Here is a 17,087-nt window from a genome sequence, read left to right on the forward strand (position 1 = left end):
TATTGGGAGACATAAATTGGGTTCGATCTAGTTTGGCCCTAACCACTGGGCAGCTTAGACCATTATTTGATATTTTACAAGGAGATTCTGATCCCACTTCTTCGCTCACCTTAACGCCTGCTGTGGGAGAATGTATAAAGCTTATGCAAAAATGTCTCCAATCTGCACATTTAAATTATATTGACTATTCTCAGAACTTGATGTTATTAGTCTTTGCTTCAGTGTATTCACCTACTGCGGTATTTTGGCAAACTGGTCCTATATTATGGGTACATGAACATGCATCCCCAAGAAAGACAGTTAGATCTTATGCTCAGGCAATGCTTTCTATTATTCAAAAGGCATACAAAATGAGTATTCAAGTTTTTGGCAAGATGCCAGATGTAATTGTTACTCCCTATACTCAACAACAGATACAATGGCTTCAACAGTTTGATGAGGAGTGAACACATTTCTTGTGTTACACACCCTGCCACTTTGATAGTCATTTTCCTTCCAGTAAGTTCGCTCATTTTTTTAAAAAAATCACCCTGTGTGTTTCCCCAAGTTTATTTCCCAAAATCCTCTGAAGGGGGCACGTAATGTATTTACAGATGGCTCTTCAAATGGTTGTACAGCAGTTGTTTCTTTTCCCATTATCAAATGCTCTATACTTAAAGTGAAGTCTGCACAATTTGCAGAACTAGCTGCAGTACAATTAGCCCTTCAACATATTTCTGATGAGCCATTTAACTTATACACGGATAGTAAATATGTGTATCATATATTGGCTCCCTTAGAAACTGCTGCCTATATAGCTCCAGTGTCTCGTGTACAAGAACATTTACTAGCCATACAAATCCTACTATGGAGGCGCTCTCATCCAATTTCTGTAGGACATCTCTGAGCGCATTCTGATTTGCCCGGCCCTTTAAGTGAAGGAAATGCCATTGCTGATTTTAATACTAAAACAGATAGTTCCATCATGATGATGAGAGAGTCTGGGTATGAAGCAGCCTGCAAAGCTCATACAACCTACCACCTTAATGCAGGGTCACTCAAATTCCATTTTAAAATTACTAGAGACCAAGCTATTGATATAGTTAAGAATTGTCCCCTATGTGCAGAGTTCTTACCTGTTCCACACCTTGGAGTTAACCCCCGTGGTGTCACACCTAATGATATCTGGCAGATGGATGTTACTCATGTTCCTTCCTTTGGTTGACTACAATTTTTTCATGTACCCATTCTCAGCTCATATTTGCCTCTGCTCACACTGGAGAAAGGCTTAAGGATGTTAAGAGCCATTGTTTACAAGCCTTTGCTTACATGGGAATGCCCAGACAATTAAAAACTGATAATGGCCCTGCTTATACTAGTCAGGGTTTTAATTCTTTTTGCAAAAATGTTTTTATCTCACATAAGACAGGTATCCCTTATAATCTAATCCTCAGGGTCAGGCCATGGTGGAATGTGCACGTCACACAATTAAAGCCTATCTTCATAAAACAAAAAAGGGGAGTTTACAGGATCTCCTCATAATCTTGTCCTATACATTTTAAATTTTTTAGCTATTGATCGTGTTGCTCGATCTGCGGCCGACAGGCATTGGCGCCCTTGGTCATCTGACTATGGCTCAGTTATGTAGAAGAATGTCACTACTGGAAAATGGTGTGGCCCCAACCCAGTTCTAGTATGGTTCTGAGGGTCAGTTTATGTCTTTCCACAAGACGCAGATAACCCTGTTTGGGTGCCTGAGTGGCTGATTCGCCATATGAGGAGGGACAGTGATTGTAACAGCCAGAAAGAAGGTCCAATGGGTCTTCAAGAATCTACCCATCCTGATGCCTGTGCATCTGAGTAGCCATATGTGGCCTTTTTTCCTGACCACTAATTATAGTTTGGATCAAGTGGCTATATAAATTTACACTGATCCAAATGACAAGAATTTCACCTTCATCTTAGGCGCTGTATTCTGGTTCCATTCTTTTTGTTGTAACCAATGCTACTAATTTTGGAGAAAGTTTCAATTGTTCTCAGCAGGTATGCCGACTGTAACAACTGTCGTGGGCCATGTACCCCAGGTGTGCAGCAGAGAGGAAAGGAGATTCGTGGATCAAGGCTGCCAGTGCCACTTTCAGCACTGAAGCAACAGTTTTACCATAGCCCTCTCCCAATCTGTAAATACTGCAAGCACAGTGGATCAAATAGCAGGTGATTTGGCTTAGGCCTTAGCTACCCAAAGCACACTTGATTATCTAGTACAAATTGGCATTTTTAAACTAAATTTACAAACTAACCTCCTATAGGAACACTTGAATTTTTGTGAGAAGCTCATATGGCTTCTTGTTCTCTGTCTTTTATACATATCTGTGTTACTGCATCATTTTTCTTCAGATATCCTGGAGTGATCAGTTTTTGAGTTATACACATGCTTTAGCCATGCAGATCATTAACATCTATGAGACCTGAGTGCCACTTGCCAATGCAGAAAGCTTTTTATAAGGACTTCAACTTGTGGGCAGATCATTGGGGTTTGTAGCCCTTGCACTTGGTGCTATTTTGCCACAGCACTGAAGAGGCCCGGGCCAAATTTCTAAGAAGACAGATACTGTCTTTGACTCAAGAGAAAATGCCTCTGCCCACGTGTGGCTGAACAAGCTATTCACCAGTGAAGGGTAAGGCAGAGGGGGCAAATATCTAACCTAAGATAGGAAGGTTACGGGCCTGGGTGACTTCTCCAATGATGGGTAAGGAATTATGTGGATGTCCTCTGCCACCTAAGGCAGGTGTTAGTTTATATTACAAGAAAGGGGGACCTGTAGGGCCCTGCATGGACCCCTGACGTGCCTTGAGCCAGCCTGAAGCTGTTGGCGGGAACTCCTTGCCCAAGGCTTTTGTTGGCACTCTACCCGTTTTGATGACACACACCTCGTGACAACACACACCTGGTAGGGAGGAGCTAAGCCTAAACTTCCTATAATTTTTCTACTGTGCTGTGAGTCAGTATTTAAGCCCGTTCTTTCCCCACTATTATTATTGTTGTTGTTGTTCGTCTCCACCGTTATTGTTTCGTGGGTCCTTTCCATTTTTTTTTTTGTTTTACTTTTCCCTCCTTCATGTTTTCTCCCCGCATGCCCTGCCCTCCCCCGTGTCCCCCCTCACACACATGATCTGGCCCAAGTCAAGGAACAGAAAATAAAATCAACTAAAAATAAACATGCATATCATACACGTAACATAGGTGGAGCAAGTGAAAATACGTAACCCACATATATAACCCACCCGCCAATGTATCGACCACGTGTTTATTTCCCCCCCAACCCCAACCACACCCTGGTAAAGCAAATATAAACATGTTATCCATGTGAATTCATGTGTTTATTGCATGTCCTCATGTTAATTACATGAACTCGTATGTAAACTCGGAGGGCTCCTATGTTTGCTACAGCAGCTCAGATGTTACCCACATGACTTCGCGTGTTACACCAATGCAAACTACCCAGTTACACATGCTAGCTACATGGGATCTCACAGTATGTACATGAAGCTATAATGTAAGTACATGGCCATGTATGGTAAGTACATGAATACTATGCTGTGCACATGGGCTCACATGTTAACTACATGGGCTCATATGTTCACTACACAGGCTCACATGTCAAGAACACAGGTTCATATTTTAACTACCTGGGCTCACGTGTTTACTACAAGGGATCACATGTCAAATACACAGGCTCACATGTTAACTACATGGGTTCACATGTTAACTACACAGGCTCACATGTTAACTACACAGGCTCACATGTTAACTACATGGACATACAAGGCAAAAACATGACCTCATAAGTCAACTGCACAAACTCACATATCGAGAGGCTCACATGTCAACTATACGCGCTCACATGCCATGTACACAGGTTCCAATGTGCACTGCACGAGCTCACATGGAAACACCATGACTCTATATGTGAACTGCATGTAATGGAGGCGGCACTGGCCGGGATGTCATGTGTACACGCGACATACATAAGTGCTGTGGAGCTGGCGCATTAGGATCACAGAAGCCACAGGCACAACATGCCTGTAAAACAAACGACAATCATATAAATCACGGGGACTTCATTTATTCAGCTACATACATGTGTGCACACACTCCTGTTCACCAGAAGCGGCCCTCGCGGCGCAGGAAGCTCACGGCGTCGCAGAAGCCATCATGGTGCAGTGACTCCAGGCGTGCACGGGATGGCGGGAAGAGCGCTCGGGCCAGGCGGGCGACATTGGCAGTGGAGATCTAGGCGGGGCCGGAAATGAGTGTGGGTGGAGCCGGAAGTGTGTGTGGGCTGGGCCGGAAGTGAGGTTAGTGCGAGCATGCTGTGGCCATTGCTGTGACAGGCATGGCCATTGAAGCCCCACACGGCTCACCTCCACATCCTGTCCAGTCACGTGCACGCACGAGCCAAGTCCTCGGCCAGGGTCGCAGGGCGAGATGTCATGGCGTCCACAGAAAGGGGACACGGTGAGGGTGCGACCTCCAGGGGGCAGGGGGAGGCTGCACGAGAGGGCGCCATCTGCCCAGTCCTGGGGATATGGGGGGCCGGGGGACATGTGAGTAATCGCAACAATATACACGCGTGTTTGGGGTCACCTGTCACAGACATGTGTTACCACATCCACCCACTCCGCCCCTTACCGCCCCGCCCACCTGACCCTGGAACTCCACGGGCTTCAGCCCTGAGTAGATGGGGACAAAGCAGCTGGCGAGAAGGACCTGCACATGAGGGGAAACGTGGGACACACATGAGCAAAAACAATACACGCATGTGCAAACATGCGAGACGCATGTGCAATCACAGATGAAACATACATGTAGGAAACACAGAACATGACACATTCTTACACTTGCGGCCACGCCCCCTCACCTGCACGAGGTCCTCATGGGTCGGGAACTGGGACACCAGGCGGTTCTGGAATGTGTTCACCGCAGTCAAGGACACATAGAGCCGGCCCTGCGCCAGGACGTGAGCATGGGCTGGGAGGATCTGGTCCAGGCCGGCCCTGATGGTGCGGGGGAGGGGGGACACATGTGACCCGTGACCCCTGACATGCGACCCACATGCGTGACCCAAGACATGTAACATGTACCATGTGACATGTGCCCCCCCCCCCCCCCCCCTCACCCCCCCATGCACCTCAGCCGCTCCAGGAGGTGGAAGCTGGGTGTGGCCGCACCGAGTGGTTGCTGCCTGGCATCCTCTGCCAGGCTGTGTGCGAAGCGTGTGCAGGCCTGTGGGAAGGGTGGGAACCACACACGTGACCCCTGACATGTAACATGTCACATGTAATATGTCACATGTGCCCCACCCACACTCACCTCCAGCTGCTCAGGGGCAGTCAGCAAGACTGCTGCCACCAGGGCCCCGCCCGACGCCCCTGCATAGCCCCTGACATCACACAGCAGCCCCGCCCCGTGTGCATACAGCCCTGCAGCCACGCCCAGGTGGTAAATGCCCAGGAAGCCACAGGCCCCAAAAGACAGGTGCAAGGGCAGCGCCATCAGGGGCGGGGCGGAGCCTATGGGGTGTGTGGGCGGAGTCTCCTGGGGGAAAGGGATGAGGTCACGTGAGGACGGAAGCCACGCCCCCTCACAAAAAGAATGACAGAAATGGCGCCTCTGTATTCACTGCTGCTCTCCGGGACTACATTTCCCAGGAGGCTGCGCGCTGGACCTTGCTCTCTGTGACGTCACTGGCCGGCAACATCCCCTCCCCTTCCCATGCTGTGGAATTTTCCCCGCAGTCTCGGAGCCCCGCCTGTCTCAGGGTGGAAGGGGACTATGATTCCCAGCGTCCTTTGCTACGCCTACACTAGTCGCTGTCTGTGTCGTCACTGGGGCGCCGGCGACCTTCAGTGTCCCACATAAATGGCTGCTTCTCTGCGTGAAGCCTCTGTTCCCAAGGCCGCTGCCGGGAACTTTGATTCTCTGCGTGCACTACAGGCCCGGGCCTGGCGGTCCTTCTGTGTGTGATGGCACAGGGCGGCGCCTTCTCCCTCCGTGTCTGCAGCAATGGCGGCTCTTTCTCCGCCACGACCGCTGCCCGGGAGTACGACTCCCGGCGTGCACTGCGGGCCCGTGCCGGGAGGTCGCTGTCTCTGTGACGTCACAGGCCGGCGCCCTCCTGCTCCGGGTCTAGGGCAATAGAGGCTGCTTCCTCCCCGCTGTGGCCTCTGACGGCTACTACGACTCCCAGCGTGCACTGCGGGCCGGTGCCGGGCGGTCCCTTTCTCTGTGAAGTCACAGGCGGGCGCCATCTCCCTTCGCCTTTAGGGCAATGGCTGCTGCTTCCTCCCCGCTGTGGCCGCTGAGGGCTACCGGTACTACGACTCCCAGCGTGCACTGCGGGCCCGGGCAGGGTGGTGGTTCTGTCTCTGAGGACAAAAGCCAGCGCCTCCCTGCTCCTCCTCCCCCCACACAGTCACTTCCGGCTATGGTGGCGGCTTTGGTGGATCTGGTGGAGAAAACGCCCACATCTGGTTTCCAGGGGCTGGGGAGGCTGAACATATGTGGTCATGTGTGAACACGTGTGTGTACATTTGTTTGTCCATGTATGGGTGACTGCCTATTCCATATGGTCAGGTGTGTGTGGGTTATGTGTGAACATATGTGTCTGTGGTCACAGGTGTTCACATATATGTGTGTGTTAATGTGTGTGTGGTCACATATGTGTTTTGTCCTATGTAGACACATGATGGCACGTTTGTATGATCTTGTGTGTGTCTGTTCCTTGTCAAGTATGTGTGATGACTCATGACTGTGTGTCTGGGTATGTGTGTGTCGCGTGTCCCACACAAGTATGATGGAGCTCACTGTCTGTCTTCACTTTTAGCCTCGGCCGAGACTGACATCACGCATGTGCTCAACACACGGAAGAGAAGCTGTGGACATGGAAACTTGGAACACAGAACACGGCTGCAAATGGCGAGAATCACGCTGGACGGCACGTATGTACAAAAACACACTCATGTTCACAAGCACAGGCATACACACACACACACACACACACACACACACACACACCCACCTCACACTATGAACAATGCTCATAACACTAGTGCTCAGATATATTTTGTGACCAAGGTTACTGAAACAGTTAGTTTTCTCATAATCCCTCGTGATTTTTCCATTCACAGGGTAAATGCTTTTTGTTTCTCAAGAAGAGCCCTCTGTGCCAACAATAATCCTGGGATTGCCACTGTTGCTAACGACTGTTCTCCAAACATTTTAAACTGTTCTGACTCCTCTCCAAGGTCGAGCTATGACTCTTAATTTACTGATCAACCAAATTCAACATGGTTTTCAATCACTGATATCATGAACTCTAATGAAAGAATAGAAAACTTGGTGACAATCAGAGATGTCTCTCCTGTGTTTTAACCTGGGATAATTTTGGGTGTTGGAAAATGATGTGGTTTCCACGTACACCTATTTTATTCTTTTTAATACTTGCATGGGGCAAAAGTCAATGTGGAGTCTTACCTCTGAAACAGTCATGAATTGCTCTGTGATATCTCGTCCTGGTTTTGAGGCTGACTTTCCTCTGTAGCAAACAAATAGAGAGTTCATGCTCCCTCACAGTTCTATGGGATTTCTGAAGCCAAGACTATATAGTCCCTATTATATCATTTATTTTGTGATAATCACATAGTATTTTTCAATGTGAGTTTGTCTTTGGATAAATAAGGTTATATTGATGTTTTTATATTCTTTGTCACTGAAACATCTTCAAGATTATTTGAAGTAATTATTGGAAGTAAATGCCATAAAATTGAGAATTGAGCTGTGAATTTTAGGATGTATGCTTGTTTGCAAGGGTGGCAAAGAAGACACTAAAATATGGCCATGTGAAATTCTTCCTGTTTTCATTTTATAAACATCATTCTATTTATAGCCTCCTTGGAAGTCTCTGCTTTTACTCTGCTCACTATGAGGAAACACGTTCTTCTACCATATTCTGCAAGTAGGAAATCTTCAAGCTTAATATGCATAAGAAACTACTTGAATTCATCCAACTTGTATTAATAAATAACTTTATTTTACTTCAGGAATCCAAAAAGACCAGAAGTAATATAGGGAAAGAAAAAATAGGGACAAGAGAGGAAGAACAGAAGAGATGTGAAAAAATCCTTCTGTTCATTAGGTACATAAAAATTTTAGCAAAACGCCTAAGGATTAAAAGCAGGCAGAGTGGTAACAAAATAGGAATATGCATAACTAAGTCTTTGGATGGACAATAAAGATTTAATAACCAAAATGCCCAGGTACAAAAGAGTAAAACATACTTGGAGAAATAATAATATATATTGATTGCTATAGCGCTTTAGCATTTATTGGGATGTACCTCAATATCCTGGGAATCTGCAGAGACATTTATTAAAGTACACATGCCTATACAGATATCCACACATATAAAAATGTATCAATATTTTTAAACATAAAAATCTTAAATGACACAGAGTCCCAAATGAGACGTGATGGACTTGGATTTACCTAAGACACTCATCCATGGAAATATTTTTGAAGGTATTTGTAATGGGTTCAGGCTTACAACAGGCATGCTAGTCGACTGATAAAAATGTCTCATCTAAGGGAAAGAAAGAGATAAACCAGGTCACATACATGGTCCTCTCATGGCCTTATATTCTTCAGGAAATATTCTTCTCAAATGTTCTTTCTCTAAAGCTCTCTTTAAGATTTCTCCTCAAAAGTTCTTTCAAATAATTTTCCCTGCATATGCTCTCTCTAAAAGTGCTCTGGCTCCAAACTCCGGTAATCACAGATAATGAAATGAGAGATTTTATAATTAAGAGATTAAATAATTTGATGGTATTGCATACTTGACTCCCACACGATTGGGTGACAATCCAGTGATCAGTAATTATGTAATCATAGATTGACTAACATAATAAGTAAACAAATAATATGATGACACCTCACAATATACATCAATGATGTGGAGCCCGAATAGAAGATAGATTTGAATAATTAAATAATCAGATAGTGAGCTGGTCTGGCAACCTTGAACCCCCAAAAGGTGGCTCCAAACTGCAGTGTAAATAATAAAATGATTAATTAATTGGACAGTTTCACACCATCAATTCATTGTGTGACATGACTAATGAAGAACATCATCAGCGATTTTAAATATTCAATAATATAATAATGAGATGATCAGATGACCTTGCATAATGAACTCTGTTTGGCTAATGACATCTTGTGGCACCGGGTTTCTGAAGTACTGCCAAGGCAGCTTGAGAACCTGGTCTCCTGGCAGCAGCAGCTACTACTTCACCTGCTGAGCCAACCAAGAAGGTAGTTGCACACTGTGATGTCATCCCTGGCAATGCTTCTGTGATGGTGAGGGGCCTCTAATGCTGCCATTTTTTCTCCTCATAGTAGAGCACAGCGAAGGTGGGAATGTGGAGGAGGAGCAGCTAAAGACAACTGAGACTGCCACACTCAGCTCAGTTGAATTGTTGGCCCTTTTCTCAATGGACATCATGTCATCTTCTGTACTCTATATCCCAGTGACCATGGAACTCTGTGCACTTCATATTCCCGGGCATCTGCTGTAAAAAACTGCAATAGCCAAACCCTAACCTCCTGGCTCTACCCATATTCGATGATGTCATTGCACTTAAATATTAAATAGGTCAATAATTGATAGCCCTGCCTAGTTAATACCCACAAGTTGACACCAAACTGAAGTGATAATTGATGAAGTAATAGCATATTTAATGTCTAAATTCTTAGACAATTAATTAGGTGATATCACATAATTTGCTCCAGAGAGTACTGTTGTCTTGTTCACTTGTTTGGTCAGGTGTACCTTCCCTAGATTCTGGTGGTGTCATGCTTGTCTTTGTACTGGTGCATGTTTTCTTGTATTGTTGTATTCCCATCGATTCTTCCAGTAGAGGCATGTGGGTTTCTCTCTTTATCCTACTCTCTCTTGGTATCTATATTTTGTCCCAGAGTTCAATGTCTGTAAGTCTGGTTGCTAGCTTCCTTGGAGGTTTCTTCTTCATCACAGGGACATCTATGGAGTTTGAAGATCAGGCAATTGAGGCCTAAGAGTAGTCCTTCATGAATAGGTGTGTACAGTGTGCTCAGAGCAGAACCAGACACTTCCAGGTATTTGGAGAGGTTTTTGGATGTGCACCCTCAACCAATCCTGAGTATTTCTTTTAAGAATAGATAAATTTAATGCACTGATGAGATCCTCCAAGATGGCTCCAAGAAGAAGACACCCTCCCGGACTCCTGGAGTCAAACATGTCCGATCTCTTGAACTCTGCATTTCCACCAGCCTCCTGGAGGCATCTGTTCTGAGGCTACGAAGGTTATTCTAACATGGTGTTCAGGGGAGATGTTTGAGGTGCTCTCTGCCAGACTGGCCACTACTAATAAGGACACTGCCACCTTTTATAACATTTCCAAAAATGTACCAGCCAACAAAACACAACAATAGGCAAGGACACACACGCACGCGCGTGCACACACACACACACACACACACACACACACACACACACACACAGAGAGAGAGAGAGAGAGAGAGAGGAACATTCAGAGAAGTCATTGTGACCACCTTATCTGGAACTGAAGCATGATGTTCTGGAAAGATTCCTATAAATGCCCAGTTGTCAGTCCCTTTAAACCCTTACCAGACCACCAATACAAGACACGCTATTCTTGCTTTGAAAATGCTCATCGCCTCTCCTAGGACTGTCTGTCCAGGGAACAAACAGAGAATAAACTCAGGTGTGTGGCAAGGTGAGTGAGTTAGGGAAAAATCAGGACAAGCCACCTGCATGGGTACTCTGCACTAAAGAGGAAACCTGTTGTGGAGGTAGAGACAAGGAGTCCTGGCCTGGTCTGGATGATACCTACAGGTCTGCCTTTCACCTTTTTGAGAATCTTCAGTCCATATGCTACACTATGTGCTTCTACTCATGTTCATGGCCTTGAATTCCATGCCAGATTGCTTATGATCATAAGGATGGTGCCTCCCAGACCACTTGAAAATTTTTGGGGTTTTTTCTCTGGATCAGAACCTTTTTTAAATGGATCTCAGTCACTGAAATATACCTGTACCCAAAATCTAGAAGAAAAGCATGTCCAAAAGAAACTAAAAGAAATTGAGACAGAAGAGTTGGAAAATGAAGAGAAAGGTTGTCAGTCAAGGAATCATGGATGGAAGAAATCTGTCAAAATAGAAAATCTGGCCTTGAGACCCTGAATATAGAACAGAGATATTGGGAACTGTGTGTGGCTTTCCAAAAGTTAGGTGTGGGTAATTCTGTGGTTGTTTAGGAAAAAAGATGGGGGACAGATTGTACTGTGCACATACTGCTGGCAGTGGGAAGGGCAATTACACATATCTGGCAAGATATAGGCCAGGATGCAGTATCCTTGTAGATTTTTTGCCCTGATCCTGCCTGACATGGGCAATGTGAGCCTAGGAGACTGAGTTTCATGAACACAGCAGATTAAGCCCATTGTGCCCAAACTTGGGAACCTGGAACCTGCTTCCTCCAAATACTGTCCTGTGCCAAGGATAATGCAAAAAACATGCATAGGTCATGGGGTTCCCGCACTGAGAGCTCCTCCCTAGGCAGCCTGCAGCCACAAAATAGAAATACCAGGACATGCTGGCATGTTTTGCAAACACATTCTGTTGATGGCAGTAGTGCACCCACAATGGCAGCTTCCACGGGAGTGGTGTACACTCCTGAGCCCTAAAAAAATAAATAAAAAATAACAACAAACATACAAACTAACAAAATTATTTTGCATCATACTCCAAAATAGCCACCAAACAACCAGCCTGTGCAGAACTGGAACACTTGGACTGCTGCAATGGATGAATACTAAGGAGTGTGGAGGGACACGATGCTCAGGTAAAAGAACACACAGGGTCATCTACTCCAATACCGTGAAACAACTTGGTTTTGGACCCTGCAATAACTCTGAAGACCCCAAGAGAGAACAGAGGTATGCTTACTGGCATGCCTGCATACCACAGTTACTTTATCTTAAAGAAACCTCATGCCAGGCTGTAGCATAAGGAAGGAGCTTAACAAAGCTCATGGACATGCGTTCTGGGGCCTGAGAGATGCCCCTAGCTGCCCAACAAAGTTATTCTGAAGGCTCCTTCCCACAAACATCTAAAATCCTTAAGCTCTCTGCTTAACCATGGCAATCCATAGTTCCTTCAGCTGCCAGGCTGGTATTTGGTCCACTAGATCATTGCAAATGGGGCAAAACCAAACTTTCAATTAAGCCTGACAGCCAAGAAATGGACTCCCAGGCTGACACAGTGCTGGAAGTAAAGCAGGGATGAGGTATCCAAGAGTAAAGGGCAAACAGGAAGGTTTGCTGGTGACACAGGTGTGAGGATAGCCCACCTCAATGGGGTTCTAAGCTCAGCACTGGCTACACATCTGACAGAAGGCTCATCTGTAATGGCCATAAACCAAAGTGCAGGCAGATGTGTGCAATCATGAGGGATCCCGTTTTGTGATGTACACATGAGAAAGCAGAATGGACACTAGAACTTTTGGTCTTCATTACCATGGTACCCCTCAACCATTGTTCAGGTGGAATGCTGCTACACATCATCTGCATCAGGAACCACCAAGGGACATCCATTACCTTGGCCCAGGTATCAGGATGCAGAGATCCATAGATATGGACACAAGGACAAATTATAACAATACATATTCAATCTCACCTGCCTCCTGGCTAAGGGTCCCCCAACCTCAACATCTCCTAGACATCAGCCGAAAACAGTTGCTAGATACTTTCAGTTATGTTACAATCTATTTCCTGTCCACAGCATTATACTACACAGCCTTCAGAAGACACTACTTAGGAAACTTCTATTTCCTTTCTCCAAAGTCCTCAAGACCCTCTCATACATGTAACTTTTTGCGTCTTATGTATACATCCATCTACCTGCGTTCTAGCATAGTCAGAAGACATTCAAGTGATCTGGAAAAAGGCATACTAGACACCTAGGGAAAATACACAATTATCAGTTGACAAAACAGGATGCCTAGAGCGTAAATCCTCCCTTGTCAAGCACAGGGACTTCTCACAAAATTCTAGGTCGCCTGAAAGATGCCCTCAAGGTGCCTTCATCCTTTCTCTCCAGGGCACTGGACACATGTAAAAGAAGCAGGTGTCCATAGACACAATGGGGCAACACATCAACTTGCATGTAAAAACATCATCCCACACCAAAACAGCTGAAACTGCACACACAGGTCCCTCTTGACTTGTACCTGTCCACCTTCATATCTACCTTCTCCAGTATCTGTGTCTCCTTCCTGACTCCATATAAAACTCCCATCAATGGCATCCAGGGCAGCTAGGCCTGCCTGTCTGAATCCAGATGATATACCATATTCTGTAGGGAAATACTTTTCAGTACACAATGGAGAGCCAGTCTCCTATGAACACAGAATACTGAGGCCCACATTCCCACTCTTGATATCTTCTAAAATGACTGCTAGTTGAAGACCAGTGTCTCAGGCTCCTGTAGACAACCTTGTCTAATCTTTTCCAATTCATCATCTTTTACAAAACTTCCTGAGAAGAAATGGAAGAAAAAAACAAACAAACAAGGGGAAGAAATGAACAAATGTCTTAAAGTAAAGAAAGTACAGAAAGCCAGGAAAAAAAAAAAAAAAAGCAGGTGAAGGAAACAGTTCAAGACTTGAAAACTGAAATAGAGAAAATAAAGGCAACACAAAACGAAGGAATGATGGAAATAGAAAAACTGGGCAAAAAAATCGGGAACTACAGATACAAGCAAAACCAACAGAATTCAAGAGATGGAAGAGAGACTCTCAGGTGCAGAAGATAAACTAAAAATACATTCATCGACCAAAGAAAATCATAAATCCAACACATCCTTAAAACATCCAGGAAATTTGGAACACCATGAAAAGGCCAAACCTAAGAATAATATGCATAGACAAAGGTGAGGAAGCCCAGCTTAAAGGTGGTGAAAACATATTCAACAAAATCATCAAGGAAAACTTTACCAATCTGAAGTAGGACATGACCATGAATGTACAAGAAGCATATCGAACACCAAATAGGCTGCACCAAAGTGGGGGGGGGAATCCCACCACATATAATAATCAAAACACCTAGCATACAGAATAAAGAAAGAATATTAAGAGCAGTGAAGGAAAAAGGACAGGTAACATAAGCAGACCTATCAAAACTACACCTGATTTCTCCATGGAAACCCCCAAGGCCAGAAGGTCCTGGATAGATATTCTAAAAGCATTAAGAGACCGTGGATGACAGCCCTGGCAACTATACCCAGCAAAACTCTCAATCGCTATAGATGGAGAAAACAAGATATTTAATGACAAAAACGGATTTTTCCAATATGTAGCTACAAATCCAGTCCAACAGAAAGTACTGGAAGGAAAACTCCAACCCAAGGAAGGTAACTACACCCACAAAAATGTAGCAACAGATAATCTACACCAGAATCCAGGGGTAAAGCAGAATAAATATATTCACAATACCATTGCCAACAACAAACCTAAATCAAACAAGCATCAACAATCAATGGTCCTTACCCTCAACATTAATGGTCTTAACTCACCTCATATAAAGACACAGGCTAACACAATGGATACGAAGACAGAATCCATCCTTCTGCTGCATACAAGAAACACATCTAAGCTTCAAAGATAGACATTACCTCAGGGTAAAGGGTTGGGAAAAGATCTTCCAATCAAATGGAACCAAGAAGCAAGCAGGTGTGGCTATCCTAATATCTAACAAGCTAGACTTCAAATCAAAATTACTCAAAAGACATGAAGATAGTCATTTCATATTCATCGCAGGAGAAATCCATCAACACAAAGTCTCAGTTCTGGAACATCTATGCCCCAAATACAAAGGCACCCACATTAGTAAAAGAAACGCTTACTAAAACTCAAAGTTCATATAAAACCACACAAACTTATATGAGGAGACTTCAACACACCACCTCAACAGTAGACAGGACCACAAATCAGAAACTCAACAAAGAAACAAAAGAATTAACAGAAGTTATATCTCAACAGGGTTAACAGACATCTATAGAACATTCCTCCAAAGACAAAAGAATATACCTTTCTTTGCTCCACATGGAACCTTTTCTAAAATCGACCAGATATAGACCAGATATAGGAGAATAGCAATAGTCTCCGTGCCTTGTCAGACCACCATGCTTTAAAATTGGAATTCACAAACAACACAAATCAGAGAAAACCTGTAAACTCATGGAAACTGAACAATGTGAAATTGCACCAGACCTGAGTAAAAGAAGAAATAAATAAAGAAATTAAGGACGTTCTAATATTCAAGGAGAATGAGGACACAACACACGCGATCATAAGGGACACCTTGGAAGCAGTGTTACGAGGGAACTTCATTGCATTAAGTGCTCATATGAAGAACACAGAGGATATTCATATTAGAGAATTAACAGCACAACTGAAAGCCTTAGAACAAAAAGTAGCAAACTCACCCGGAGGAGTAGACATAAAGGAATAATCAACTTGAGGGCTGAAATCAACAAAATAGAAACCATGAAGATAATCCAAAAAAAAAAAATCAATTCAACAAAGAGTTTGTTTTTTGAGAAAATCAACAAGATAGCAAAACTTTATCCAAACTAATGAAAAAGCTGAGAGAGAACATGCAAATTAACAAAATCAGAAATAAAAAAAAGAGAACATAACAACGGACACAGAGGAAACCAGACAATTTTTAGGTCATACTTTGAAAAACTGTTTTCCACAAAAATTGAAAGTTCAAAGGACATGGAGAAATTTCTGGATAGTCAGCACTACAAAAATTAAATCAAGAACAGACAAACAACTTCAATAGACCTACAACCTGCATGAAATAGAAGCATTCATCGAAAGCCTTCCAACCAAAAAAAAAAGCCTAGGGCCAGATGGCTTCAGTGCAGAGTTCTACCAGTCATTCAAGGAAGGACTAATACCAATACTCCTCAAGTTGTTCCGCACAATTGAACCAGAAATTTCATTGCCAACCTCTTTTATGAGGCCACAATAACCTTGGTACACAAGCCTCACAGAGATAGAACTAAGAAAGAAAACTACAGACCAATATCCCTGATGAACATCAACACAAAAATACACAATAAAATAGTGTCAAACCAAATTGAAGAATACATCAGAGATATCATCCAACATGACCTAGTAGGCTTCATCCCTGGGCTGCAGGGATTGTTTAACATACGAAAATCTATCAATGGGATCCTCCATATAAAAACTGAAAAAGAAAACCATATGATCATCCCCTAGATACTGAAATAGCCTTCGACAAAATTTAACATTCTTTCATGATAAAGGTCTTAGAGAGATCAGGGATAATAGTAACATACCTAAACATCATAAAAGAGCAATATACAACATACCAACAGCCAACGTCCATCTGAATGGACTGAAGCTTAAGGCAATTAATCTAAAATCATAAAGAAGAAAGGCTGACCTCTCCATATGTCTCAAATATCATACTTCAAGTTCTAGTTAAGGCTATAAGACATCAAAAGGAGATCCAAATTGGAAAGGCAGAAGTCAAAATGTCTCCTTTTTGCAGGTGATATTATAGTTAACATAAGCAACCAAATAAACACTACCAGGAACTCCTACAGCTGAGAAACACCTTCAGCAAACTAGCAGAATACAACATAAAGTAAAAAAAAAAAAAAAATCAGTAGCCCCACTTAATTCAGAAGACAAAGAGGCTGAGAAAGACATCACAGAAATTCACCCTTACAATAGCCACATGAAATATAAAGTGTCTTGGAGTAATGCTTACCAAACAAGTGAAAGACCTATATAATCAGAACTTTGGGGCTGTAAAGAAAGAAGTTAAAGAATTTACCAGAAAATGGAAAGATTACCCATGTTCTTGGATAGGTAGCATAAACATAGTAAAAATGTCAACCTTGCCAAAAGCAATATACAGATTCAATGCAATCATCATTAAAATCCCATCACAAT

At 43.7% G+C, this 17,087-nt stretch overlaps 1 long non-coding RNA gene and 1 pseudogene across 1 annotated transcript; one reads left to right on the plus strand and one right to left on the minus strand.

Moving 5' to 3' along the window:
• Positions 1-4,116: 4,116 nt before the first annotated feature.
• Positions 4,117-5,536, minus strand: LOC127217769 (patatin-like phospholipase domain-containing protein 4; annotated as a pseudogene).
• An 878-nt stretch (positions 5,537-6,414) lies between these two features.
• On the plus strand, positions 6,415-8,963 carry LOC127217770 (uncharacterized). The gene is made up of 3 exons (XR_007834118.1): positions 6,415-6,563; positions 6,867-6,981; positions 7,171-8,963. It is a non-coding gene; the product is annotated as an uncharacterized LOC127217770 (long non-coding RNA).
• Positions 8,964-17,087: the final 8,124 nt, after the last annotated feature.

Source organism: Phodopus roborovskii, unplaced genomic scaffold, assembly GCF_943737965.1.
Source record: "Phodopus roborovskii unplaced genomic scaffold, PHOROB, whole genome shotgun sequence".
Classification (NCBI taxonomy): Eukaryota; Metazoa; Chordata; class Mammalia; order Rodentia; family Cricetidae; genus Phodopus; species Phodopus roborovskii.